The 26,544-nt window shown below is 42.5% G+C and overlaps 1 protein-coding gene and 1 pseudogene across 2 annotated transcripts in view; one reads left to right on the top strand and one right to left on the bottom strand.

Annotated features, from left to right (window-relative positions):
- Positions 1-4,629: 4,629 nt before the first annotated feature.
- LOC108539151 (tripartite motif-containing protein 43) overlaps positions 4,630-26,544 on the top strand; it is a 28,376-nt gene continuing 6,461 nt past the window's right edge. Inside the window, exon 1 of one of the 2 annotated variants that reach the window (XM_017887653.1) lies at positions 4,630-4,893. The gene's annotated coding sequence lies outside the window, so the exon portion shown is untranslated. Of the gene's footprint in view, positions 4,894-25,007; positions 25,134-26,544 lie in introns of those variants that run through there. The other variant, XM_017887651.1, reaches the window with a different exon arrangement.
- On the bottom strand, positions 6,788-17,360 carry LOC108539148 (uncharacterized; annotated as a pseudogene).

Genomic DNA, 26,544 nt, shown 5'->3' with positions numbered 1-26,544 from the left:
AATATTTGATGAGTAAAATATTAAAGTACACCCTGGGTCAACACTGCCTTTCAATAAAGACGTACGTGGGCCATGATGACTCCAGCTGTGATCTGTGCCACAGTGGGCGGAGTGCTCACAGTGGGTCCTCGGGCCATGGGAGACCCCATTAAATACACTGAACAACATGCCATCAGAGCACTTCCCATCTGCCACTGCCCAGGGCCCACAGCAAGCTGCAGCAGCATCACAACCTTTGCCAGCACAAAGCCCGGTGTCTTTTCACTTTATCTGTGTGTATGAGCACACACACTTATGCTCGCCTGTGCATACCCTCACACCATAGTGTACACTGTCACAGTGGCACCGCCAGCTACTGAGGGCTGTGCCTTTTACCAAGTCTTATTTCAGGCTGGCTCAGCATGAGGACATTGTGCATGCAATACTGACTTTGAACTGAGTCACTCAAAAATTAGTCAAATCAGTTCAGGTAGTGTGTGTTTTTTTTTCTCCTGCTTTTGAAAACAACCTGCAGAGGAGTTTTTTAGCCACTTATTTAAAATGTTAATGAAGGAACCTGTGAGTGCAGAGGCACAGAAACGAGCAGTTGATTTAAGAGTCATTCCAATGCATAAGCAAGTTCCAAATGCTCTGAGAGGCGAGGAGGGGAAGATGCAAAGGGCGCCTTGAGAAGAACTGCTTTTGCAGTAATGCCCTTGGCAGCTCCCATCATGCTGGCTGCAATGGCATTCACCCCACTGCAGTTGTCATCATCAATGTGACTTTGTTGTTTTAGAAGGATCTGTTGTGGTCAGGGTTCCACCTGTCCTTCCCCACACCATGGCCCTCCAGGCAGTTCCTGGCAAGTGCTGGCCAAATGGGACTTGGGTAGAAACAAAGGACCAGGCCTGCAGAAACAGGGACCCCGGGGGCTTCCAAGGGGGACAACTGACTGCCTGGTGCAGAATCCATAGAATTATCCACCGTGGGAGCTGGAGGGACCTGCGCAAATCCCTGGGAAGTGTGTTAGAATTTCCCCAAATACTGTAAAAGGGAAAAGTACTGACACTTTATCACGTGAAAGACTAATGATGTCTAGGAGCTGACACAAAACAGGCGGACTCTGTCCACTGCAGGGGCAGCGAGCTGTGTCAGGACAGAAATGAGCAAGCTTGAGTCTCTGGGGACACCGGGGGAAAGAGTAATGTAAGGCACACACCAGGGCTGTGACTCACTCCTCAGAGCAGGCTTGGGTCCCCAGAGTAAGGATGAACAGACAGCCTTCCCACATCATGTAGTGCGAATGGCAGGGCTGCAGGGGATGTAGAGCTCTTGCCGGTGGGCTGCCAGAGACCTGTCAGTCAGACCAACTTCTTTTTTTTTTTTTTTTTTTTTTTTGAGAAGGAGTCTCGCTCTGTCACCCAGGCTGGAGTGCAGTGGCCAGATCTCAGCTCACTGCAAACTCCGCCTCCCGGGTTTACGCCATTCTCCTGCCTCAGCCTCCCGAGTAGCTGGGACTACAGGTGCCCGCCACCTTGCCTGGCTAGTTTTTTGTATTTTTTTAGTAGAGACGGGGTTTCACCGTGTTAGCCAGGATGGTCTCGATCTCCTGACCTCGTGATCCGCCTGCCTCAGCCTCCCAAAGTGCTGGGATTACAGGCTTGAGCCACCGCGCCAGGCCCAGACCACTTCTTAGTGAGGGTCCCTTCATTTCCTCTCTGGGATGCATTTCATCATATTCACTTGTTACCCACGATTCTTCCTGACAGTCTGCAAGCGTTGCATCTTTTTCAGGCCTGGGGTCTGGCCCTACCCCAGGGGATTCTCGCCTCCACACCAGGGACCTGGTTACTGCTGACAGCAGGGAGAGAAGCAGGCAGAGGGGTCCAGCACGGGCCTCCCGCATTCATAAATCCTATTTTTCAACCAACTTTGCGAACTGCCTGTTTCTTGCTCAAAGAGGAGCCTCAGGTCTCAGGAGTGGTCAATGCTGACCTGACAAAGCTATTGAAATTCCGATCTCCATAGTCTTGAGATCTCTAGTGTTGCCAGGAGACTCGGGAGGAGCTTGAGAAGAAAGAGGCACAGGATGGTTCACACTGCTTTTTCCAAGTGCAGCCAAGGGACAGCCTCTACACACTGAGGTAATTCTAGATGAATGTCTCCACGCTGTTCCCTCCTCCTTTCTGGAGAGTTTAGTGCTGGCTGACTGTAGAACACTTTATTCACAGAAGCAATTAGAAAAAAATGTCACTCTTAGTTCACATGCTCCAACGTCACACTGGGAGTGACCGGTTCTAGAGGGAAAAGTCATGACTGGATCATTTGTATTCTCATCAGCCGCGTCCACACAGGTGGAGATGGATTTCACTGGTGTTGATACATGTGTTCACGTCCACAAGAGGCCACTCAGAGGGACTGAAGTGACTTCACACCCACCGCAAAGCCATTTCTGCTGCCAGAGTCTCCAATCTCCAATCACCAGGAAATTCTCCACCAAGGGGCGAGCTCCAGCCATCTCACTTGTAATCAGTAGCATCGACCTTGTCTGAGAAATATTTATTCTGTCTAGTTTAAGCTTAATTTACACAAACACTAAAAAGTGTAAAATAGACTTTAGCTTTTCCTCTAACTATATTTATATATAAATCCCTGAGCAGGTAGCTGTCAACTTGAAATTCCCTATCTACAGTTAATAAACATCAGGGTGCAGGGAGGGACCATGAGCCCCTTCCCTGTGCAGAGCAGGGGCTGGGCTGTCATTGCAGGAGAGCAAACCTGGTCTCCCATCTGAGCAAAGAGGAGGGGGTGGGAAGGGCATGGCGGTGTAGGAATTCTTACACATCAGCACAGATGCTGGCAGGCCTACTCTTCACTCACTCTGGGGGCCTGGAGGTCCCACCCTGATAACACCACATTGCCTCACAGAGGTGCCGGTTTTTCTGTCCTTGTTAGACCTCAGGGTAGGTGGTGCCAGGGATGATAAATAACTTAACCAACTGGGAGAAGAAAACAGGCAAAGGAAGGAAGGGTGAATGAGGAAGAAGAGACGAGGCCACAGGGGTCGGAGAACGTAGTGATAAAGCCAGGGGTGACAGTGTGGTAACAACTGACAGGAGAGGAGAGGGGGGTCCATCCCCATCAGTCCCCTCCTTCCTGAACAACATGAGGGGTGCAGGGAGGGCGAGCCCTCAGTGAGTGAATGCAGCAGTTCAAAGAAACAAAAATAGACAAAAATAATAAACGTTCTTCAAAGACATCAGGATTTTAGAGAGGAAACTGTGAGACCTCTGAATGTCTGATGCCCAATAGTGCTGAGTGGGTAACAGGAAGTCTGCACCCCCCAGCCCTGTGCACAACCAGAGACCAAGGAACCTGTGCCACCAGTACCTAGGGCTAGAGGAAAGGGCTTCCAAAGGGCTCAGGAAGATGAGGGGGGCATTTCCCTCCACCTCTGGGACCAGATGACCACAACTCCCCTGAGGAACCCCTTACCAAAAAGAATTGAACATAATAGTGTTGCTTAAATATAAACTGGCTCATCTGATGAACCCGATACTGAGCCCAGGACACCTCCCTCAAGGTGGCTCCAGTTCCCTATCATCTCGACTTTTCTCCCTGGCCTCCCATACTCCCTGAGCCTGCCTGGAGGCCCCCCGTCCCCTCTGCTGCCCACTCCAAAGAGAATAAGAAACCAAGAGCATAAGCCCCCACAGGTCAAGGACAGAGGCTTGGCAACACTTCTTTCCATTGGAAAATTCCTCTACTAGCAAATCTGCTTCCAGGTGGCAAAAATGAGAAGTGCTGGGCCAGCAGCCAGGTGCACAGCTGCAGAAGCTACATGGACCTGCCTCAGGGGCCAAAGGGAAGGGCTGCCCACAGGCAGGCCACGTGTAGAGTGAGTCCAGAGGGACCAGAGAGAGTCTGGGATCCAATCAGGGATGACCCTACTTTCAGTTGGGTCTGGCAGATTTTCAAAATCCGGTCTTTCCACTGAGGCCATACCAAAGCTCCCCAGGACGTCAGGGTCTCCAGTCCCCCTAGAGCCCCCCATGAAGCTGTCATTTCCTCTCAAGTTGCATACACTGGCCAGGTAAAGGCAGTTTCTACTCATCAGGCAAGTGGCCAGCTTGCCTTCAGATTTACCAAAGAAATCCAGGTCCTGCCTCACACTTGCTGGCTGGGCAGGCTTTTCCAAATGCAGGTATCTCTGGAGCTGTTGTGTGGACACCAGGAGCATTAATGGACAAGCCCTGTGCTGGTCCCATGGTACCCTGTGCACCTGGGTAAGGCTGGAACACATTGGGGGCAGGGCCCCGACATGCCCACTCTGGAACAGCGTGGGACCTGGGGAAATCATCAGTTGTTTGCTGTCCTGTCATTGTTGTTCTACACATCGCTGGAGACTATGAGCATGGGTTGTGGTGCAGTAGTGGCTGGGCAGGACTAGAATTGTCCAGTTTTGACCTGAAAGCAGCAGACACCCAAGGCTTAGGGTAGAAGTGGGGGCTCCGTACCATTCCCAGTGCCAACTTCCCATGGCGGAAGCAGGAAGGAATGTCTGGCAACCCACCAGGGGTCAGACGCCATGGCAACCCTAGCAGAAGCTGCCTAACCCTGGCTGTTCCAATGACAGTTAGACATTCTTGGGAAGGTGGAGTCCTTTGTGGGAGGTCAGGATGGGTGTCCTGGAAGTATCACTTAAAGGCCACTGAGGCCTCTCAAAATCCCTGTGTTAGAGCTACAGCTCTCCATGTGGGCTACAGTGTAGTTACCTACGGAGCTTTAGGACAAGCCCAGGGCTCAGCTGCCCAGACCAGTGCCTTGAGAACTTTTGCAGCAGGGAAAGCAGCTTGGAGAAGCGTGCCTGGGAGACCATGTGGCACTGCCTGGCTGGGTCCTCAGCTGACAGAGGTGAGGGTAGGGCTCATGGGGACTTGGTAATGCTGTGAATTATATATGTTTGGCAGGAAGGTGCCACAATGCCAAGGCCCCATGTCTTGGAAATTCCATGAGGTCCACATGAGGTTGAACTAAATAACAAGGGCAGTCCTCAAGGGAAAAATAAAAGAAACACCCACATAAGGGACTCTGTGAAACTGAGTCTGGAAGAGAGGGCTGCCTGGTCCACTCCAGGAGAAGTTTCCTAAAACAAGTTTGCTTCCCATTGCATTCTCTTTGCTTGTTCTAAACATCACCTCCTCCCCATTCCTGTAATTTGCATCATTCTGGGCTCCTTACTCTTGCTGCATCCTTGTGTACATTTTAAGGACACCTGTATTTGATTTACTTAAGAGCATATAAGGCTTAATTTTGTATTTCTGGTAATCATTTATTACATTTCCCCCATTTTGTCAAATGACACGTTTATCTCATGTCTACTTTTAATATGTTAAAGATTTTGTATCCAGTTTATCTAAAACTCCTTGCTTAAAATGAGTTTAATTCTAGCAATCTATACATGGTTATGTCTGCATTGTTTTATAATTTGATGATAAATGCATTCCCCCAATATATGACTGTATGGATACTTTTTAAAAAGATACAATATAATCCGATCTCTCTGTCTCACTTGATCAAGTGGCTGAACGAGTCAATCCCTCCATCAAATAGAAACATCCGGCATCACTTTGTATGTGCACCCACGATGAGAAGAAAAGACCAAAGCAAACGGCCAAAAAGGAGAGAATCACATGATTTCTGTGTAAACTCCTACAGATATCATAAATATTTATTGCTAGAAACAGTATTTTAAATAAAAGGTTTTCAAGCAAGTGTATTAAAACGGTCTTGGATACATGGGGCCCTATCACTTGTAAAACTTGGCAAATCGGATGATGATTAAAAATACAAAATTACACAGAAAATACCCTTCAATAAATTGATTTTTTGGTTTTTTTTAATTGAGACGGAGTTTGGCTCTTGTTGCCCAGGCCGGAGTGCAATGGCGCGATCTTGGCTCACTGCCACCTCTGCCTCTGGGTTCAAGCGACTCTCCTGACTCAGCCTACGGAGTAATTGGGATTACAGGCATGTGCCACCATTCTCGGCTAATTTTGTATTTTTAGTAGAGGTGGGGTTTCTTCATTTTGGTCAGGCTAATCTCAAACTCCCAACCTCAGGTCATTTGCCAGCCTCGGCCTCCCAGAGGGCTGGGATTACAGGCGTGAGCCACCGTGCCTGTCCTAATGAATTGATTAAAAAAAAAAAAATGTTAATTGAGGTTCTCTAAAGGTAGCCTTTTAGGCAACATGCCCACTGGGTGTACTGATTCGTAGGGTGGCTGGTGTCAGGCGAATCGATGTGGCCCCCCCAGCCCCCTCCTGGGAACATCCTAGAGACAGCATGGAAAGGCACGAGGCCCAGCGGTCCCGGGAGAGGCCGTGGTGCCCAGCCCCGCGGTCTCGCCCTGCCCTGGTACCCCGTGTCAAGCACCCGCGGACTCTCACGTCCTCTTTTTACAGGGCAGCGGGCGCTTCTCCTGCACCTTGGCCTTGCGCTTCTTCTAGGCCTCCTCCGCCTCGCGTTTCTCCTCCTTGGCCACCTTGTAAGGCCACTTTGGTATCCGCAGGTGGCCGCTGTCCTTTGTGCTGTCCTTCCGCGCCAACCTCTCGGGGTTGGAAGGTGGGCGCTGGCGCCTTGGTGAGGCTGACCTGGGGCACCACCACGCCACGCCGGCCACAGGCTGCTCTGCTGAAAGCCCTGCAGGGGCAGAGGCTGGCCTTCCGCGGGGCGGGGGTGGCGGAGCCCCAGGACCCCAGCAGCAGGGCAGGTGGGAGGCTGGCTCTTGCAGAGCCCTCCAGGGAGCTCAAAGCCGCTGGGCCGGGCCGCTTAGGCTGCTCTGCGCCCTGTTTCCCGGCCTCCTGCACCTGCGCCCTCCCCCACCCCCCGCCGCGCCCCCAGAATTTCCTGCACCACCAGCCATCCTCTTCCGCACACACAGAGTGCTCTCGGGGCACACTGTCTGGCACGCGATGGCCACAGCGGGGCTGTTAGAGGCTGGTGCTCATCCTGACCATGTGGTCCAGGGCGCCCAGGTCCTCCAGGCCGCGCACGGAGCGGGGCTTCAGCGCGGACAGCTCGCAGTCCTAGAGCTTCTGCAGACAGTTCTTGGAGGCCTCCGGCTTCCGCGCCCTCTAGAGGAGCCGAGGCAGCTCAAGCTGGTACTTTTCCCTGAACCGCTACAGGCAGGGACGCTCCTGGAGCCTCTGCATGAGGCGGATGTGTAAGTGGCCACTCCTCTGGCGACATCCCACCAAGGGGGCCCCGGGTGGACACCCGCCCCTGCTAGCTCAGGGCTGGGATGCGATCGACCAGGCATGGCGGCTTTCGATCCTAACGCGTCCCTCCGTCAAGGTCAAGACCCGGGACATAGTTCAACAAGTAGTTGGTGATGATAGCGTGCCCTGACTGGGCCAGAACAGCCTCTTTAGAAAAACAGCATAGGAACGTGATGAAACAGATGCTCAGCTCCTTTCTTCATTTTCATTATATTTCCGTGATGCCTCTGTGTCCCTCTGACGACATCTCGCCTGGGATCTGTGACTCTGCGGGTGTTCAATGCCTACTGAGAAGGGTTCCTGGCCGTCATCAGGCATGAAAACCTCAAAGCCCTCTGCCCTCAAGGTGGGATCCCTGGGCCAGCGGCATCAACCTCACCAGGAAACCTGTTCTTCTGCTCAATCTTGGGCCCTACCCCAGGCCTATTCAAAGAAAGACTCCAGGGGCAGGGCCTGGCAGCCTGTGTTTCCACCAGATCTGTGTTAAAGCTCAAATGAACCAGCCCAGGTGATGCTGATGCAGGAAGCACAAGGCTGAGAGGCAGTGTCTAAGGCAACTGTGCCTATGGGGCCAGGGGCAGCCCCTGCCTGTGCAGCTGTGATTAAGGCTGCATTCCCCTCCCTGTCCTGCTAGTTGACCTCAGTGTGGGAGCACTCATCTAAGGCCATCAGGGTATATCCACAAAGCCGTGATAGCAGACGACATTAAGGACGGTCCAGCCATTGTGGTCAGTCTCCTGCGCCTTCTCAACGCTCACCCCATGCCACACCAGCCTCCACAGCAGCCCCACGCCTCCTGAACGCCCTCCGGGACCCTCTCCACGCCCTCGATGCCGTGCCCCTCCTCATCCTGGAAAGGGTAGAAAGAATTGTCTTGCTGGAGGCAGTGGCTCACGCCTGTAATCCCAGAACTTTGGGAGGCCAAAGAGGGTGGATCACGAGGTCAGGCGATCATCCTGGCTAACACAGTGAAACCCCGTCTCTACTAAAAATACAAAAAATTAGCCAACTACAGCGGGCGCCTGTAGTTCCAGCTATTCTGGTTGCTAAGACAGGAGAATGGCATGAACCCGGGAGGCAGAGCTTGCAGTGAGCAGAGATCATGCCGCTGCACTCCAGCCTGGGTGACAGAGAAAGACTCCCTCAAAAAAAAAAAAAAAAAAAAAAAAAAAAAAAAAAAAAAAAAAAAAAAAAAAAAAAAATTGTCGTCAGAGGCGATGCTGCGGGTGGGTGTCGGGCAGACTGGAGAAAAAGAAGACAAATAGTGCCATTACCCCCTTGGAATTTTCAATCTGGTAGTAATAAGAATAAGAGTTTTCTGAATATTATAATCTGATATAATATACTCAGAGAAGATGTAATAGCAGAACAACCTAGCACTGAGAAACTGTTGTATGAGCTGAAATGTGATTAATAACTAGGATGTTGAGAAATAGTAAAGTCTGTGAGGTCAACTTAACTTGGTCAGACTTAAAAAGAAAATAAGCACTCTTCTTTATTCTTTGTAAGATAAGATATCCACCACTTCATTTTCTACCCCAACCTGGTTCAAATATACAAGTAAGACAAATGGTTTACAGTGTGTACAAACTGAAAACATAATCGCTGAAAAGAAATCAGATCTTAAAAGAATTTTATTGTATGATTTTATTTACCTGAATGCAAAAACATAAAAAGTAGATTAAGTGTTACGAAGGCATGGGGGAGGGTGAATGGAGAATAAATGTTAATGGGTATTGGGATACTTCTGGAAGTGATAAAAGTGCCCAGTCAGTAGAGAGTTCTGATGGCTGCACAAGTGTAATATACTAAATTCTCTGAATTAAATACATTAGAACATGACTTTCAGGGTAAGTGAATGAATCTCAACAAAACTTGTACAAGAAAAGCCATTATTGATGTTCTAGTAAATATTTCACAATAACTTATTAATTAAAATAACTTAATTAACAAATGTACGCATTCAAGGTGGTTATCCCATGTATAACCATAAAGTAATTACATTCCATGAAGTTACAATGAGCTCACAGGCTCTCACACATCAGGTCTCAGCACACTATTTGCATCATATATGGGGGGTCACAATAAATCATCACGAAACCAACTTTTCATGTACAACCAAAGCAAAAGAAAGGCCTCAGAGGGGAAGAGAAGGAGGAAGGAGGAAAACCATAGATAAGAGAACCTTTAGAAACATCAAAAAAACTCACAGATCCATTATCATAATCCAGAAACACCCCAACCCGACCCAGAGGCCTTTGCACATGCTGAATTAAAGGTGGAGAGTTGGTGGAGAGACTATAGTGATTGTTCCTCTTTGAGGAAATTAACAAAAATGTTTCATCAGAATCAATAACGATATTGGTATCTGCTGTCCCGGAATCTCGACAGACTCCCAGAATCCAGGTGAAAGAGTGGGTCACATCCACTTCCCAGTACTGCCTGCCGGAGGTGAATGCTTGCGCTCCCCACACAGCAAAGCTCTCCACTCCCTGGGGATCCATTGGTGCACTGCGATGGTCATCTCCAAATATCACACGTCTCACATCCTCAGAAAGGCTTATATAGCAAGGAGTCATTTCCGTGCTCAGAGCATTATCCACTGACAAGGAAAAAATATTATATTAGTGAGTGCTATGAGGAACAGAGGCTCTGTGACCCAATTATTCACTTCATTTGCTCTTCTTGCAAGAAAATACAGAAAAGAGGAAGCCAAGAGAGTTCAGTGCCATGCATCCATGAAGATGAAATGTCATTACAACTCTACAGCGCATACAATTATATATCATTCCTTAAATAATAGAGAAAAAATGTGACCATATCACTGGGCGAAGTAATGATTTAATGTCTACCTCTGCACAGTTTCTTTCAGGACATATCTAAAATTCTTTTTTTCTTTAATAGAAAATCTTCTTGTATTATTTATCTTTAAGATCATCAACAGGTAGACATCACTTTGCAGTGATGTGAGTATTTATTGGAATGTAAGTTATGCCTGTTATAATCTCAAACCTCAAAAATTTGGTAGACATTAACACGCGTAAAGTTTATAAGTTTCTGAAAGGAATACTCTGGCTTTACAATATCTCTTTAGCTCCTGATTCAATCTACTCTGGGTTCCTACCCTCTGCTACCTAGACCTGCTCTCTTGAATGGAGCTAACATGCTTAGGCCATGTTCACAGATCTCTCCCCTTTCAGTTGTTACGTATCTGATGGCATTAAAATTGTCCTGATTATGGATATTTTAGTCATTTTTTATCAAAATGCTCTGATTTTGTAAATAATAAAGGTTACTTGTAGAATGCATGTAAATGCACATAGAATAGAACCAATTAAAAACCATTATGCCAAATCTAACCCTCAAAATTGAATTAAATTGAATAAACACGAAATACTGATGCCACGGTGACAACAAGTGTCTCCATAACTACATGACCTGAATACTCTTTGTCCTCTTTTTCTGCAGACAAAGTATGTACATTGCTTTACATTTTCATCAAACTCTAACTCAGGAAATTGAGTTTTGCTCTTTGTAGTATTCCTATGCAGGTGGAGAAGATGCACATGTTTTGGAAAACGATGTATTACCTACATGTCAAAAATTATAAAACTTAAATGGGAAAAGCCTCGACCAAGGGATCCAATAAGGAAAGATTTGAGGCTGGACTGCCAAGCAAGCTGGCTCTTACCTCTGAAGTTGTTGAGCATGTCTAGGACTCCAGTTATGCGCCATGAAGTGAGCTCCAGGTTCACTGGCTGGGACTTCTGCATCTGTGCCAAATCAGCCCTGCAAAAAAACGGTCTCAGTTATATTTCCAGGCCCAGAGCTAATCACACAGTCATACGAAGATATCATATTTTCATATAAGATGTTTCCTCAGAATTCTGCCAGTTTTGGTTAACTGCATGTACATTTTATTCCACACTCTATGGGCCATAAAAATGTTACTTTTTCTAAATTTTATTGCATAAAAACCCAATTTCCCCAGATATGTTGTTTTCAGACATTCGACAACTTCTAAAGTCATTAAAAGACATTGCGTCCCTCTGCCCATCACACCCCTTGAGGGTATGCAAAAATCCTGGAAATATTTCAGAGAGCAAAATACTCGGACAAATATCTTTGGGTCCTCAGCCTGTAGCTGTCACTAATGCTAGTCAGTGTCTAACATAGAATATGCACTGAGACAAAAGCTTTAATCTTTTGAGCAAAACAAAGGAGTCTAATTCCAGCCTGAGAACCCTGCTGCTGAGGGTCCTGAGGCAACCATTTTCCTGAGGTCTTTCCTAGAACTGGGTATATTGTGATGGAGCAGGTCCGGGTCATTGAGGCTTTTAGGAACAAAACCTTCCTCCTCAGGCCACCCAGAGGGAATCTCTCTCCTCCCCCTGTCTTTTTTTTTTTTAATCTCCTACCCCTCCAGAGTAGAAGACACCTCTATGATTCCTCAAAGTAATTTTGTATTCAGATCTGTCAGGTAGGGCTGGATAGCATGAATGGACTGGGAAGAACAAACTTCAGAATGGCAAATTGTTTTTACGTATATTTGAATTCATACAAATTTTAAGATGAAAACTTTCCAGACCAAAGAGGCAGAGGCAGGGCCTGCAAAAGCTGTGCCCACAGTCAATGGTGACTGGGTCTATGAAGAAGTTCATGCAAATGGAGCAAATGAGCTCATTCTGGAAGGCTTGCAGGGTGTCTGAATCCATATCTCTGAAAATTTAAAAAAAGGTGAGAATTTCTTTTTCTTATTTTTATTTGTCCTGATGAAAAGGGAAAAAAGGCCAGTGGACTATTTTCCTTGTCTACTTGAGCTCTGTCCAATATATCTAATAAGTTAGCTCCAGTACAAACTGAGGCATAGTAAATGCAGACATGCTGGATTTATAAAGTTTTCCCTCAATAGCCATTGAAGATTGGGTCCAGGACTCCCTGAGATACCAAGATCCTAAGATGTTCCAGGCTCTTATTAATAAATGATGTGGGATTTGTATGTAACCTAAACCTATCCTCCTGAATACTTTATGTCTAGGTTACTTTGAATGCCTAATACAATGTAAATGTTGTATAAATACTTGTAATGCCATACCGTTTAGGAACAGCAAGAAGATTGTTAAAAATATGTACATGTTTGGCAGGGCGCGGTTGCTAATTCCTGTAATCCCAGCACTTCGGAAGGCCAAGGTGGAAAGATCATGAAGTCAGGAGACCGAAACCATCCTGGCTAACATGGTGATACCCAGTTTCTACTAAAAATGCAAAAAATTAGCCGGGCATGGTGACACGTGCCTGTAGTCCCAGCTATTCAGGAGGCTGATGCAGGAGAATTGCCTGAACCCCAGAGATAGAGGTTGTAGTGAGTGGAGATGATGCCACTGCACTCCAGCATGGGTAATAGAATGAGACACTGTCTCACAAAAAAAAAAAAAAAGGATATGTTGTTCAGTACAGCTGCTTTTTTCTTCCTGTAAATATTTTTTTCTGAGATTAGTTGAACCCACGGATATGAAACTTATGGATATGAATAACCACTGTAATTCAAATGAGAAAATGAGATGAGAGCCCTCATGGTATTTTTGTTAAACAAGCCGTGCTCTCAATCATTCCCAGTTACTTAGCAAGCTTAAAGCCTGGGTAGAGGGTAAAAACTGAGATGATTTCTCAGTCACTTATACAAGCTGATTCTTATTTCTTAATCTCATTCTTAAGAACATTCTTAATCTCGTTCTGTCTCTGTCATTCTCTCTCAACGATTCCACGATGATAATATATGAAAGACACTTAGTATCTATGCTATTATTCTATACTCCCTGCCTCCAAACTCACCTATGAAGTTTGCTCACACAATTATAAGTGAAGTAGGTTTTATCTAAGATTGATTAATCAGAGTGGACTATCAACTCCTAAAATTATCAATCATTAAATTTGTCCTTTTCACTTTAATATCAGAACTCTTCCTTTCAAAACATTAATTGTAAATAATATCTATTATTTTTAATTTAGAAAATTTTTTCCCATAGTCTATTCAGATGATTAGAGAGAACACTGTCACATTCTGAAATAATGAATATTTAAACTATAACAATTTATAAGAATTAATCAACAATTAATTATCTTCTAAAATAACAATAAAAGTGAAGATATGTATTAGGTTTTCCACTCTACACTAGAAAATCCAGAAATGCAGTTAATGGAAGCCTGGCCACCAATTCACCATTCCTCTTAGTGACTTGGGAGTTGCAGCCTCTTGGGTTGGTCAGAGCATTACATCTATTTTCTCTTATCTTTCCTTCTTTCTTTCTTTCTTTCTTCTCTCTCTCTCTCTCTCTCTCTCTCTTTCTTTCTTTCTTTCTTTCTTTCTTTCTTTCTTTCTTTTTCTTTCCTCCCTCCCTCCCTCCCTTCCTTCCTTCCTTCCTTTCTTTCCTTCTTTCCTTCTTTCTTCCTTTCTTCCTTTCTCTCCCCTTCTTTTTTTTTTTTTTTTTTTTTGTTGTTGTTGAGGTGCAGTCTCACTCTGTCACCCGGGCTGGAGTGCAGTGGCGTGATCTCAGCTTACTGCAACCTGTGCCTCCCAGGTTCAAGCAATTCCCCTGCCACAGCCTCCCAAAGGTTGGTATTACAGGCACCCACCACAATGCTGGGATAATTTTTTTGTATTTTAAGTAAAAACGTGGTTTCACCATGTTTGCCAGGCTGGTTTCTAACTCTAGACCTCAAGCGATCTGCCAGCCTTGGCCTCTCAAAGTGCTAGGCTGCAAACATGAGCCATTGTGCCTGGCCAATTAAAACTATTTTCAACAGCTTTGCAATCTAGTCTGCAAACTGCAAATTTTGAAGAGACGCAAATAAGACCTTTGCAACAAGAATTTTCAAAGTAATTCAACATTTTTAATATTGACTTTGGTGTACATTATAACCATTACTACATGCCCACATTCTAGTAAACATTTTAGGTATTTTATGTGTTCTATCCTTGCATGAAACTATGGAAATATATCTTTTCACACTTAAAAAAATCTAAAATACAGAAAATAGTCACATAGGAAGAATCAAATAGCAAGGCAACACAAACCAGATGTTACAAATTGAAGATACTTTATATTGATTTTCTGTAAAATCACTAAGACAATTACCTGTTTGCTTAGAAAAGAACCAAGCATGCTGCCAGGTAAATTTAAAGTATTTTAAGAGAAAAAGTGAGCATGATGGGTTTACTGCAAACTTTATACTCACAAGGCTACTGTGAATGATCTCAGCCTAGAAGCTCTGTAGATATCCAGATTAGAAGTAACTCCTGGTGCTCCAAAGCCCAGCAGCCACAAATCCGGTGAGTCCTCACTGAAGGAGAGAGAAATCTCTGGACAAGCATCCTTTTAAAGGGTAAGGGCCCATGAAAGACCACACCCACTTCCTGAGGTTGATTAGATTGCACAGAAAGGGGTAAATTGGCTGATTAGGTTTATAAAGCATTGAAAACCACACTTGGGTGCCCAAAGCTCAACAGACAAGTTTGGAATGAGATGTAAGAAAGTTGACTTAACACAGGTTATTCAAAGAAATATTTTAAGTATAAGAATTATTTCATTAAACATTATCACATGTTAATTTTTTTTTGTTTGTTTTTTTTTTTTTTTTTTTTTTTTGAGACGGTATCTCACTCTGTCATCCAGGTTGCAGTGCAATGGCTTGGTCTTGGCTCACTGCAACCTCTGCCTCTCGAGTTCAAGTGATTCTCCTGCCTCAGCCTCCCAAGTAGCTGGGATTACAGGCACCCACCACTAAGCCCAGCTAATTTTTGTACTTTTAGTAGAGATGGGGATTCACCATGTTGCTCAGACTGATCTTGAACTCCTGACCTCAGGTGATCTGCCCACCTTGGCCTCCCAAAGTGCTGAGATTACAGGTGTGAGCCACTGCACTGGGCCACATGCCAATTTTAAAATTTTGTTTCTCACTCTATTTTAAAATTATAATTGCTTAAGTGCCTAGCCGTTATGTATCTGAATATGTTCAAAGATGAAACATTAACTGGGATTACCAGCACATCTGTACTGTGTAACTTTCTTGTTTAAAAAAGTATAGCAAGGAACACAATTGTGTTTCACATAATTTTATAAATGATGGTTGATAGAATTACTTGTATCAGCCTGTTTTTCTTATATTTACTATTTTGACTATTTCCTAATGATTGTTTTGACTATTTCCTAATGGATTTACTGCAAATTTTATACTCACAAGGCTACTATGAATGGTCTCAGCCTAGAAGCTCTGTAGATATCCAGATTAGAAGTAACTCCTGGTGCTCCAAAGCCCAGCAGCCACAAACCCGGTGGGTCCTCACTGAAGGAGAGAGAAATCTGTGGACAAGCATCCTTTTAAACTGTATGGGACCCTGAAAGACCACACCCACTTCCTGAGGTTGATTAGATTGCACAGAAAGGGGTAAATTGACTGATTAGGTTTATAAAGTATTGAAAACCATACTTGGAGGCACAAAGCTCAACAGACAAATTTGAAATGAGAGGCAAGAAAGTTGACTTAACACAGGTTATTCAAAGAAATATTTTAACTATAACAATTATTTCATTAAATATTATCACATGCTAATTGGTTTCTTTTGGTTTTTGTTTTTTGCTTTTTTTGAGATGGTATCTCGCGCTGTAGCCCAGGCTGGAGTAGAATGGCTCGGTCTCGGCTCACTGCAACCTCTGCCTCTCAAGTTCAAGTGATTCTCCTGCCTCAGCCTCCCAAGTAGCTGGGATTACAGGCACCCACCACTATGCCCAGCTAATTTTTGTATTTTTAGTAGAGACGGGTTTCACCATGTTGCTCAGGCTGATCTTGAACTCCTGACCTCAGGTGATCTGCCCACCTCTGTGTCCCAAAGTGCTGGGATTACAAGCATGAATCACTGCACCGGGCCACATGCTAACTTTAAAATTTTGTTTCTCACTCTATATTAAAATTGTAATTGCTTATGTGCCTAACTGTTATTTATCTGAATATGTTCAAAGATAAAACATTAACTGGGATTGCCAACATATCTGTACTGTGTAACTCTCTTGTTTAAAAAAGTACAGCAAGGAACTCAATTGTGTTTCACATAATTGTATATATGATGGTTGATAGAATTAGTTGTTTTCTTATTTTACTATTTTATGACTAGTTCATAATGACTGTGTTATATGAAAATAAAATCTGCTTTTATTCATCCACCTTTTCAATAATTTTAAAACTGATACTTTACGTATATGTACATAACTATCTAGATCAATATTATGTATTCATATTTTTAAAATTATATAATAATTATTTACACAATAATAATTATTATTTTTACTTTTATTTGAGATGCTGTCTCCCTGTGTCATCCAGGCTGGAGTGCAATGGCATGATCTTGGCTCACTGCAACCTCTGTCTCCCAGGTTCAAGTGATTCTCCTGCCTCAGACTCCCGAGTAGCTGGGATTACAGGTGTCTGTCACCATGACCGGCTAATTTGGGTATTTTTAGTCAAGATAAGGTTTCACCAAGTTGGCCAGGCTGGTCTCGAACTCCTGACATCAGATGATCCACCCATCTCAGCCTCCCAAAGTGCTGGTATTACAGGTATGAGCCATGGCACCTGGCTGTTATTACACAATTATATGCATAATTACCTTTAACAGTGTATGAAAGTTATTTTTAACACAGTTGCCACACTAATAGATTTTGTTGTCATTTACCATGATTTAATACATTCATAAATTATCTAATGTTTGGGGATTTAGGTCATTTCTATAAACTGAAAATTACAAACCTTTCTAGAAGTTGAAAACTAAAATCTATATAAAATCACCATTTATATATTAATAGACATTTAAAATTATAAAATTTATAAAAGCCAGAATATCCTAGGAAAAGATGAAGTGACTGTCTTTTAATCAGTCCATGGCATTGCAAATTAGTATGTTTTCTGAAGTGTCATTTGATCAGCATTATGCTTTAAAAAATACACCCAATAAAGTTAAGAAAAGGTAATCATAGATACTTACATGCAGACTTTTCCAGAAATGTTGTTCTTTGAAAACTGCTTCAAACACTTCTTAAAATGTTGCATATTATCTAGCTAAGTGTAGAGAAGAAAGACTTTCTAGCATTCTCACTTCTCAGTAAAAATTCAATTCTATATTTTGTAGACTGCCCTGTATTAGACAGAAATAAACAATAAGCAACTTATGAGATGCATATAAAAGAATAAAAATAGTTGCAAATTGTATTGCTAGTAGCTGAAAAAGTTATTATCTATTTTACTACAACTGTGTTACCATGCAGGATAGGTAAGAGAGAAAAAAGCAGTATTTCTTTGCCTAACTGAAAAATACCCTGTCATTCAAGTGAAAATATCAGACATTTATTGATTACCAACTCTGTACTAAAAACTGTTCTGAGTGCTTCACATGTTCCAACTTACTTAATTCTTACAACAACCCCATGAGATAAATAATATTTTATACCGATTTAAAGATTAAGAAATGTAAGAACAGGAAACTTTAGTAATTTGCCCATTGGCATACTCTAATGAATAGCAGAGCTAGGGTTTGAAACCAGGCAGTCTCTGAAAACTGTTTTCCTTTCAGTGACTTGACATACGTTGCCAAAGTGTCTTCCTAAGTCATCAAATTACATACAATATTTTTGGGGGATGCTTCTTGCATGCTGGCAGAATTGATTGAAAGTTCACAAATCTTTCAAGTAGTCCATTTTTTTGAATAATAATATGCACGCTGTCCCACATCTACCATACTGCCCAACTCTCTATCAATGACATGACAAAAAGCCTGTGAGCATGCTCAGCCAAACCCCATAACAAAGGCATTGTGGAAATCCTAGTGTGCAGTGCAGCTCTTCTTTTCAAAGCACAGAATGTCTCAGAGGGTCTCATATGCATGCTATTCTGATCACTCACAAAATGAGTGTCTACTATGAACTCTCCTCACTGCTAGAGATTGGAGCCAAAATAGTAACAAACCTGTACATCCTGCGTATGTATCCCAAAAATTAAACTAAAATTAAAAAAAAAAAAAACTTTAAAAAAACAAAACAAGACTAAGTCCTTAAGGAGCTCATGATCTAGTAGTTGATAGAAGGAAGGGACCGTCATCCTAAAAGAAACAATACCTAAGCTAAAACCCAAAGGATGAGGGTAGTCTTATCTTTTCTGATAGTACAGTCTATGTGACAGTAGTTATCATGAGAAAAGATTTTGGGACGTGGCATGGTGGCTCATGCCTGTTATCCCAGCACTTTTGGAGGCTTAGGTGGTTTGACCAGTCAAGGTCAGCCTAGGCAACATGGTGAAACTCCATCTCCACAAAAAATAGAAAAATTAGACAGGTATGATGGTGCACGCCTGTAATCTCAGGTACTTGGGAATCTCAGGCTGGACAATTGCCTGAGCCCAGGAGGCAGAGTTTGCATTGAGCTGGGATTGTGCCACTGACTCTCGCCTGGTGGACAGAGTAAGATCCTGTCTCACACACACAAGAGAATATTAGTTCTGTCCTCTTGCTGGCTTGATGTCCTTCGATTACATCTAGGCCAGAATGCTTGCTGAAATGCAAATGTGCCTATATTCCTACCTGCTTAACCTCATTATGGGACTTTGATAAACTACAAGAAAGTAGTTACACTCCTCTCAGTGTCTTCCAAAACATACTTGATGTATTTGGTGCTCAATGTACGAATTGTTCCTCCCACAAATGCCTTGGATTCTAGTAAGGGTGAGTTCTTTGTATTTCTTTAACTTGCCACAATCATCCGTACTTCTATTATTTTGTATAACATGATTACCTTGTCAGTGGAAATATAAATAAGTGAAAGTAGTGTGAATCACTGTGGCATTGCCCAGTAGAATTGATGATCCACAAATTGTATAACCCAGACATTCCACCTATCAGAAGATACTGTCAGGAAAGACAATCTATTGAGTATTTGCATTAGGAGACATGTTCACAAAAATCAAATACAAAAATCATTCCAAATGTACAACAGCAGAAAATGAATAAATACATTTTATGATGCACCGTTTATCCAACTTTGGGTTATCCACTACAAAATCACTCTTGATTGTTTACATAAATAGATCTAGATCCTTTAAATACTTTTCCTTTGCCACGTGTTATGATGTCAATCTTTGTGAGTAGAAAGCTTTGGAGAGAAAATCCAAATAAGAGCTTCCAATCTGCTTTGGAAATGACACCTCCAGTGTCTGGCCCAGAGGTCATACAGGGATACACCAATGCCCAGATTGTGTAGTTCAGGCTGCTGCTGTAGCGCCCACTTCCTAAAGTTCACTGGGGCCCACGAGAACTCAGCAGCCACGAACTTCTCCTGATACTGCCCTTTTCCATATTTGCAGTGGAGCCCGTCTGGCATGACATTTCTTCATAAACAGCTTCACCAGTGGCCCAGAAGTTAAGTATCTGGGGAGCTCTGAAGTGTGGATTTAAAGCAAGTTTTTCAAGAGCAACAGCACAGCGACTTCTAAACATTCAGTGAGGCCGAGGGGTGAGGGGAATCTTCATTGGCTACTCCAACTTCACCCTGGAAACAATGGCAATTCTTTATATGTGCTCATCACACATTATTTAGACTTCCCCTTACATTCTTCTAGACAATATGTCCTTGCTCAAATGCTGTTATAATTAATTATTCTTTATATTAACTTTCCCCATTCACATTATTATATGTTTTCTCTTTCTTGACGGACGATCTTACTTTCATTTGAATAAATGCTATCCATCTATCTATCTACTTACCTAACTATCTATCTGAACACTTAAAGACCAGTGAAAAAAAAAGCAAGTACCGTAAAACTATACATGGTATGACTGTATTTTAAAAAGTTCAGAAATACCTAAAGCCAAACCATGAAACATGTAAATAATATAACCATGGGTGATAAAATTATAAAGAATAACAGAGGGGAAATAAATATAAACATAAAATTAAAGAAAGTGAAAAAATACAACTGTCATTAGTGCATGGGGAACCCAAATGTATTGGAAATGTTATTTTCTTAATATGGTTAGTAAGTTCACAGATAGTCATTTCATTATTATTTTTCTCTATACTTGTGTGTTACATGATAGTCTTTTATATAAATAAAATATTTTCAATTAAAAAATAATGATTTCTTATGCTATAGAGGGATTACATTTACTAAAAGTGTAATTTAACCAGTGTCCCAACTAGTGTGCTGAGATTGTGATCCTCTCAGCCTTGGGAGGCCCCAGGCAGGGCGTGAGACCTCTGGCTTGGAGCAGTTGTGCATATTCCGCACTGTGCTCTATGACAAACTGATGTTTTCCCATGTGTGAAGAGACATGAACACATTAGACTTGATTCCCTGATAATGCCAGATGAAGAGTTTTATGATATTTGTCTATATCCCTTGGATTTAATACTGAGTTTGATTCTTCTACTTCAGAATAACCTTGTATGATTATAAATTTTAATTTTTTTAATCCATTACAAGAAAATAAAAGAAAACATATATGCAAACAGAGGAGGAAACTGAGGTGTGAGAAATCAAGTGACTAAATGATTTGTCCCAAGGCACATTACAAGTAAGTGCCGAATTTTTATTACATTACAATAAATTATAGCACAACTCTGATCGTCAAAGTCTTGTGATTAGCCAACCTTCTATTTTGTTTTGTCCTTTTAAAACATCACACTACTGTGTTAGAATATTTAGCATAAAACATGAAGAATCATCAAAAACAATTTTGTAATGTTTCACATGACCACGGCAGAAAAATGTTCATAGAATGGGCTAAGACAGTTCACACAACAGTCCTAGAAAGGAAGGACAAATGGAAATAAAGAGATAAATAAGGCCAGGAGCACTGGCTCATGCCTGTAATCCCATAAATTTGGGTGCCTGGGGTGGGAAGATTGCTTGAGACCTGGAGTTGTAGACCATCGTGGGCAACATAGGGATACTCTGTCTCGACAAATCTAAGTACAAATATTAGCTGGGCATTGTGGCACATGACTGTCATCCTAGTGATTTTGGAGGCTAAGGTGGAAAGATTGATCAAGCTCAGGAGTTTGAGGCTGCAGTGAGCTGAGATTGCGCCACTGAACTCCAGCTTGGGAGACAGTGTGAGAACCTGTCTCTTAAGAACAACAACAACATAAGTGGGGGCAATGGGTAAGTTAAAAAATATGAATACAGTGAATATAATTAGTGGAAGTGGATCATTATAAAGGTTTTCATCTTCATCATCTTAATGTTGAATAAGCTCACAAGGAGGAGAAAAAGGAGGGGTTTCTGTCTCAGGGGTGGCAGAAGCAGAAGAAACTCCAATTATAAGTGACTCACACAGTTCCCACCAGTGTTATTCAAGGATCAACAGTATATATAAGTCAAAAGTTTTAAAACTATATTCTCTTCCATTTTCTAAATAAAATTAAACTACATTCCAAAAAAAAAAAAAAAAAAAAAAAAAGAAATTCCTGAGAATTTCAGGCAGGTAAACTGGGGAGGAGGGTTTGGCAACTATATACAAGATCCATCATACTATTGGAATTCCATATAGTTCACATATGTGATTTACAGATATATCATGAGAGAGGCAGTGCTTAGAGATGTAGAAGAAAAGGTAGCATAGGGTAGTTCAAGATGGGGCCTAAATGCATGGCTGAAGAATTTGTATTGATTATTTATTGATTCAAACATAAAATGAATACTGCTAAGAGAAAAGATGAAATGAAAGTACATATACATTCTAAAAGGAGTACAAATTTTCCTGATGGAAAAGTAAAAACCAAAACAATGTATTTTTTTTTTTTTTTTTTTTGAGAGGAGTCTCACTCTGTCGCCCAGGCTGGAGTGCAATGGCGTGATCCCGGCTCACTGCAAGCTCCGGCCCCTGGGTGCACGCCATTCTCCTGCCTCAGCTTCCTGAATAGCTGAGACTACAGGCGCCCCACACCATGACCGGCTAATTTTTTGTATTTTTTTTTTTTTAGTAGAGATGGGGTTTCACCATGTTAGCCAGGATAATCTCGATCTCCTGACCTTGTGATCTACCCGCCTGGGTCTCCCAAAATGCTGGGATTATAGGCATGACCCACCATGCCTGGCCAAAAACAAATGATATTAAAGACACTTCTAAGCACTAAGAAAGAAATCCAGTGGCTCTTTGTGAACACTTCTATGTACTAAGAAATAAATCAAATAGCTCTGTCTAAAAGACAGAGAGAGAGAGAGATCATCAGCTTAATTATTCATAAGTCATCCTGATTATTTAAAGGTGATATATTTAATGATATTACTTACAATAGTTTTTTCTTCAATATATCAAATGCCTACTGTGTCTTAATAAGCATTCTAAGCCAATGCAGAAATGAAAAAAAAGAGACAGAGTTTCTTGCACCTAAAGAGCTAGTGAGGTTGTAGAGTGAGAAACACAAGTCAACAAGTCAAAGTATAACATTCAAAAAGTGAAGCTGGCACAGTGGCTCTGGCGTGTAATATCACCACTTCAGGATTCTGAAGTAGTAGGATCACTTGTGCTTAAGAGTTAGAGACCAGCCTCAGCAACAAAGTGAGAGCCCATCTCTAAGAAAAGATAAACAAAATTAGCTGGGTGTTTTGGCAAGTTCTGTAGTCTCAGATACCGGCTTAGGTGAAAGGATTGCTTGAACCTGGGAAGTCAAGGCTGCAGTGAGCTGATATTTCACCACACTTAGGCCTGGGTGATAGAGCAAGACCCCGTCTCGAAAAAAAAAAAAATTTTTTTTTGATAGAGTGGCACATTGTGATAAGTGCTTTAGAGAAAAATACAGCAGGAAAGGAAAAGAAAGAAAGTAGCATAGACAAAACTGAACTTTTAATATCATAATCAGAAAAGATATAACATAGCATATCTGTGGGCAGATACCTAAAGGATGCTAGAAACTAAGGCAGGTGGCTATTGCATGTATTTTGGCTTTTCCTAGCTTTTAGGAAGTGATAACTACATTAAAATATCTCAATCCAAACTGATTATTTCTCTATACCATATTTGCCCCCATTGTCTATTATGAAGCTTCTGATATGAAGGAGAAGGAATGAGAATAGAGAAAATTTAAGCCAAGCCTCAAGGTTGAGAGTAACTTATTTATGATCAGTAAAGTCTCATAATATGTATAGCAATTTAGACATGGTAGGTGAGTTTTATTTTGTGTGAAATGAATCAAAATCTTACTCGGAATACTGAAAGTAAATATGACAAGTGTATATGGAGACCAGAGACAAGTGCTCTGCTGCCTTTGGCACAGAGCACAAGCAACACTTTTATGTTTCATTTCTTGTTTCTGAATATAGGAGGAGGGGAGAATGTCTGTCTATTGTCCTTGACAGCTCCCTCTTGCAAATACTCATCCCTCATTTCCCTTGTCTTAGAATTCTCTTGACCTGCCCCTCCTTCATTTGATTGGCTGTATGTATTTACGTTAGAATCAGAAGATCTGGGGGAACTATGGCTTCTAAACCTGTACACTGAACTCTACTCATATCCAGTCCTGTGACCTTATAAACCTGCTCAACTGAATTTTCCTCCCGTAGAAACTCTCTCCCCGCTGAGTTTCTCTCCTCTGCTCCTAGAACCGAATGGCATCTCCTGTCCTATCCCTGGATGGTTTAACCCAGGAAAACTCCTGGATCCCAGAGGAGTCAGACAAAGAAACAGGAGCCTTGTGGGTCCTGAGATTCTCAAAGATATAAAGGGGACATCCTGAAATCTAGAGTTTCTTCCTTGCCTTTTCCCTGCCTTACAGCTTCTGCTGCTCCTGGGAGCTTTACTCTATCTCTCATCCAGCTCAGACTGTTGCTGGACCTGATAGTTTTTGCATAGCCAACATGGTTCTAGAAGAACTCTTGTCTGCATGAGGGCTGAGCTGCTTCTCCAGAATCTGCAGCATGGTTTTCCACGACTGCATGAAGATCTGGAGCCACTGGTAACTAGGCAGAGAATGTTCTCATGTGTCCAACATGGCATGTCACTCCTCTCCACGAGCAGTGGAATAAATGCATTCAGATGAAGCCCTGTCATCATTACTTTGTCAAGTAGAAATACATTTCAATTAACCTTAGAGCAACATGTCCTACACTACCTTGGCCCAGGGAGGTCCCTGAGATGGAGCTTTCTAGACTTTCTCTCCATTACCCCTTGAGTTGGGTTGGGCAGTGCCAGGTAATATAGGAGGGAATCCTACATCCTGTGGTTGTTGAGAGACCCTTGGAAGGCTTTATCCAGAGCATGAGGAGCAGGAGAAATATCCCTTATGGAATGGAGGCCAAAGGTGTTCTTAGATTAAATTCTTACTTTAAAATAAAAATCAATCATCTGGGTGTGGTGGCTCACGCCTGTAATCCCAGCACTTTTGTAGGCTGAGGCAGGCAGATCATTTGAAGTCAGGAGTTCCAGAAGCATCTGGCAAACATGGAGAAACCCACTCTCTACTAAAAATGCAAAAAATAAAAAAAATAAAAAAAATGAAAAATAAAATTAGCCAGTGACAGTGCCAGAATCCTTTCAAAATATATATATAAATAAAATAAAATTTCTATTTTGAAAACCTTAATCATCTATGTTAACACCCACCTACGCCCTGTGAAATGCAATCAGTTGGAAGAAAGGGGAGTGGTCTTCAGAGCTTTATAAAAGGACACTTCAGGAGCCAAGCTCATTCTTCTCCAGAGCCCACAGAGCAACTTTGCAACTGGCCTTGGAGACTTCCAAAAGCTACCAACACCACACTGTGAGACTCTCATCCCTGAGCGGAATTCATCATATTCGACAGCAAACTTTGGTGAGAACATAGATACATTTTTGAAGTAAGTACACAAATTCCAGAGTAGGAGCTACTATTAGGTTACAAACCAAAACAAAATTTGGGGACTTTAATTTATCTGCAAACTTAGATTATTTTTGATTCAATGATCTCATTTTCTGAGTTTTAAAAATGGCTCCATTTCTTTGTTAAAATTATATTAAACAAAATCCATAGGTTTATGGATTACACATGGGCCACCAGGTTCAGCTATTTATTTATTTTAATTAATTAATCTATTTTGAGATGGAATCATGCTCTATTGCCAGGCTGGAGAGCAGTGGCGTCATCTCGGTCCACTGCAACCTTCGCCTTCCAGGTTCAAACGATTCTTCAGCCTCAGCCTCCAGACTAGCTGGGACTCTAGGCGCCTGCCTGCCACCACACCCATCTAATTTGTTTATTTTTTTTAGTAGAGACGGGGTTTCTTTATGTTGGCCAGGATGGCCTCGATTTCTTGATCTTGTGATTCGCCCACCTCGGCCTTCTAAAGTGCTGGGGTTACAGGCGTGAGTGACGTCGCTGGGCCTATTTTTTAAAATTTATGTAAGTATTTTTAGAGACAGAATGATGTAGACATTTTTCTGTGTCGCCAGTCTAGAGCTCCTGAGCTTAAAATACCTGCCTGATTGGCCTCCCAAAATTCTGGGATTACAGGCTTGAGTCACCTTGCCTGGCCTAGGTTTTTATTTTTATTTTAGCAAAACATACATTCATTTAAAACTCTGACTTATTGTCTAGTGCCAATGTTTTACTTTTATTATTTTTTTTTTTTTGGAGACGGAGTCTTGCTCTGTCGCACAGGCTGGAGTGCTGTAGCGCCATCTTGGCTCACTGCAAGCTCCGCCTCCCGGGTTCACACTATTCTCCTGCCTCAGCCTCCTGAGTAGCTGGCACTACAGCTACTGGCGCCCGCCACCACGCCTGGCTAATTTTTTGTATTTTTTAGAAGAGACAGGATTTCACCATGTGAGCCTGGAGTGTCTCCATCTCCTGACCTCGTGATCCACCCGCCTCGGCGGCCTCGGCCTCCCGAAGTGGTTGGATTACAGGCGTGAGCCACCGCATCTGGCCTCAAGCGCCTATTATTATTGCATGATACTTACTGTTTTTTTCACTGTGTGAAAGAGTAATGATAATGCTTCAATTATCATTATCTTTTTGTAAATTTAATTATCTGTCTTTTAAGGATGTTGTAATATTAACCAGTATATCCCCAAATTAACAGACGGTGCAGGAACAGTAAACATGCCAGGAAGTTTTTGTTGATTGAATTAACATAGCAGCCTAGAAAAACAATGATTCTTAGCTTTACCTTGGAGAGGTACCTTACCCTGATTTGACTGTTTTGCCTTGGAGAGTAAAGGCTAGCTTTTTCTGATTTGGGTCAAGGTATGAGTTCTGCTCTAACATTT

This window comes from Rhinopithecus bieti, unplaced genomic scaffold, assembly GCF_001698545.2.
Source record: "Rhinopithecus bieti isolate Rb0 unplaced genomic scaffold, ASM169854v2 scaffold_15796, whole genome shotgun sequence".
In the NCBI taxonomy this organism is placed as follows: Eukaryota; Metazoa; Chordata; class Mammalia; order Primates; family Cercopithecidae; genus Rhinopithecus; species Rhinopithecus bieti.
This window is presented reverse-complemented; position numbering and strand designations above follow the sequence as displayed.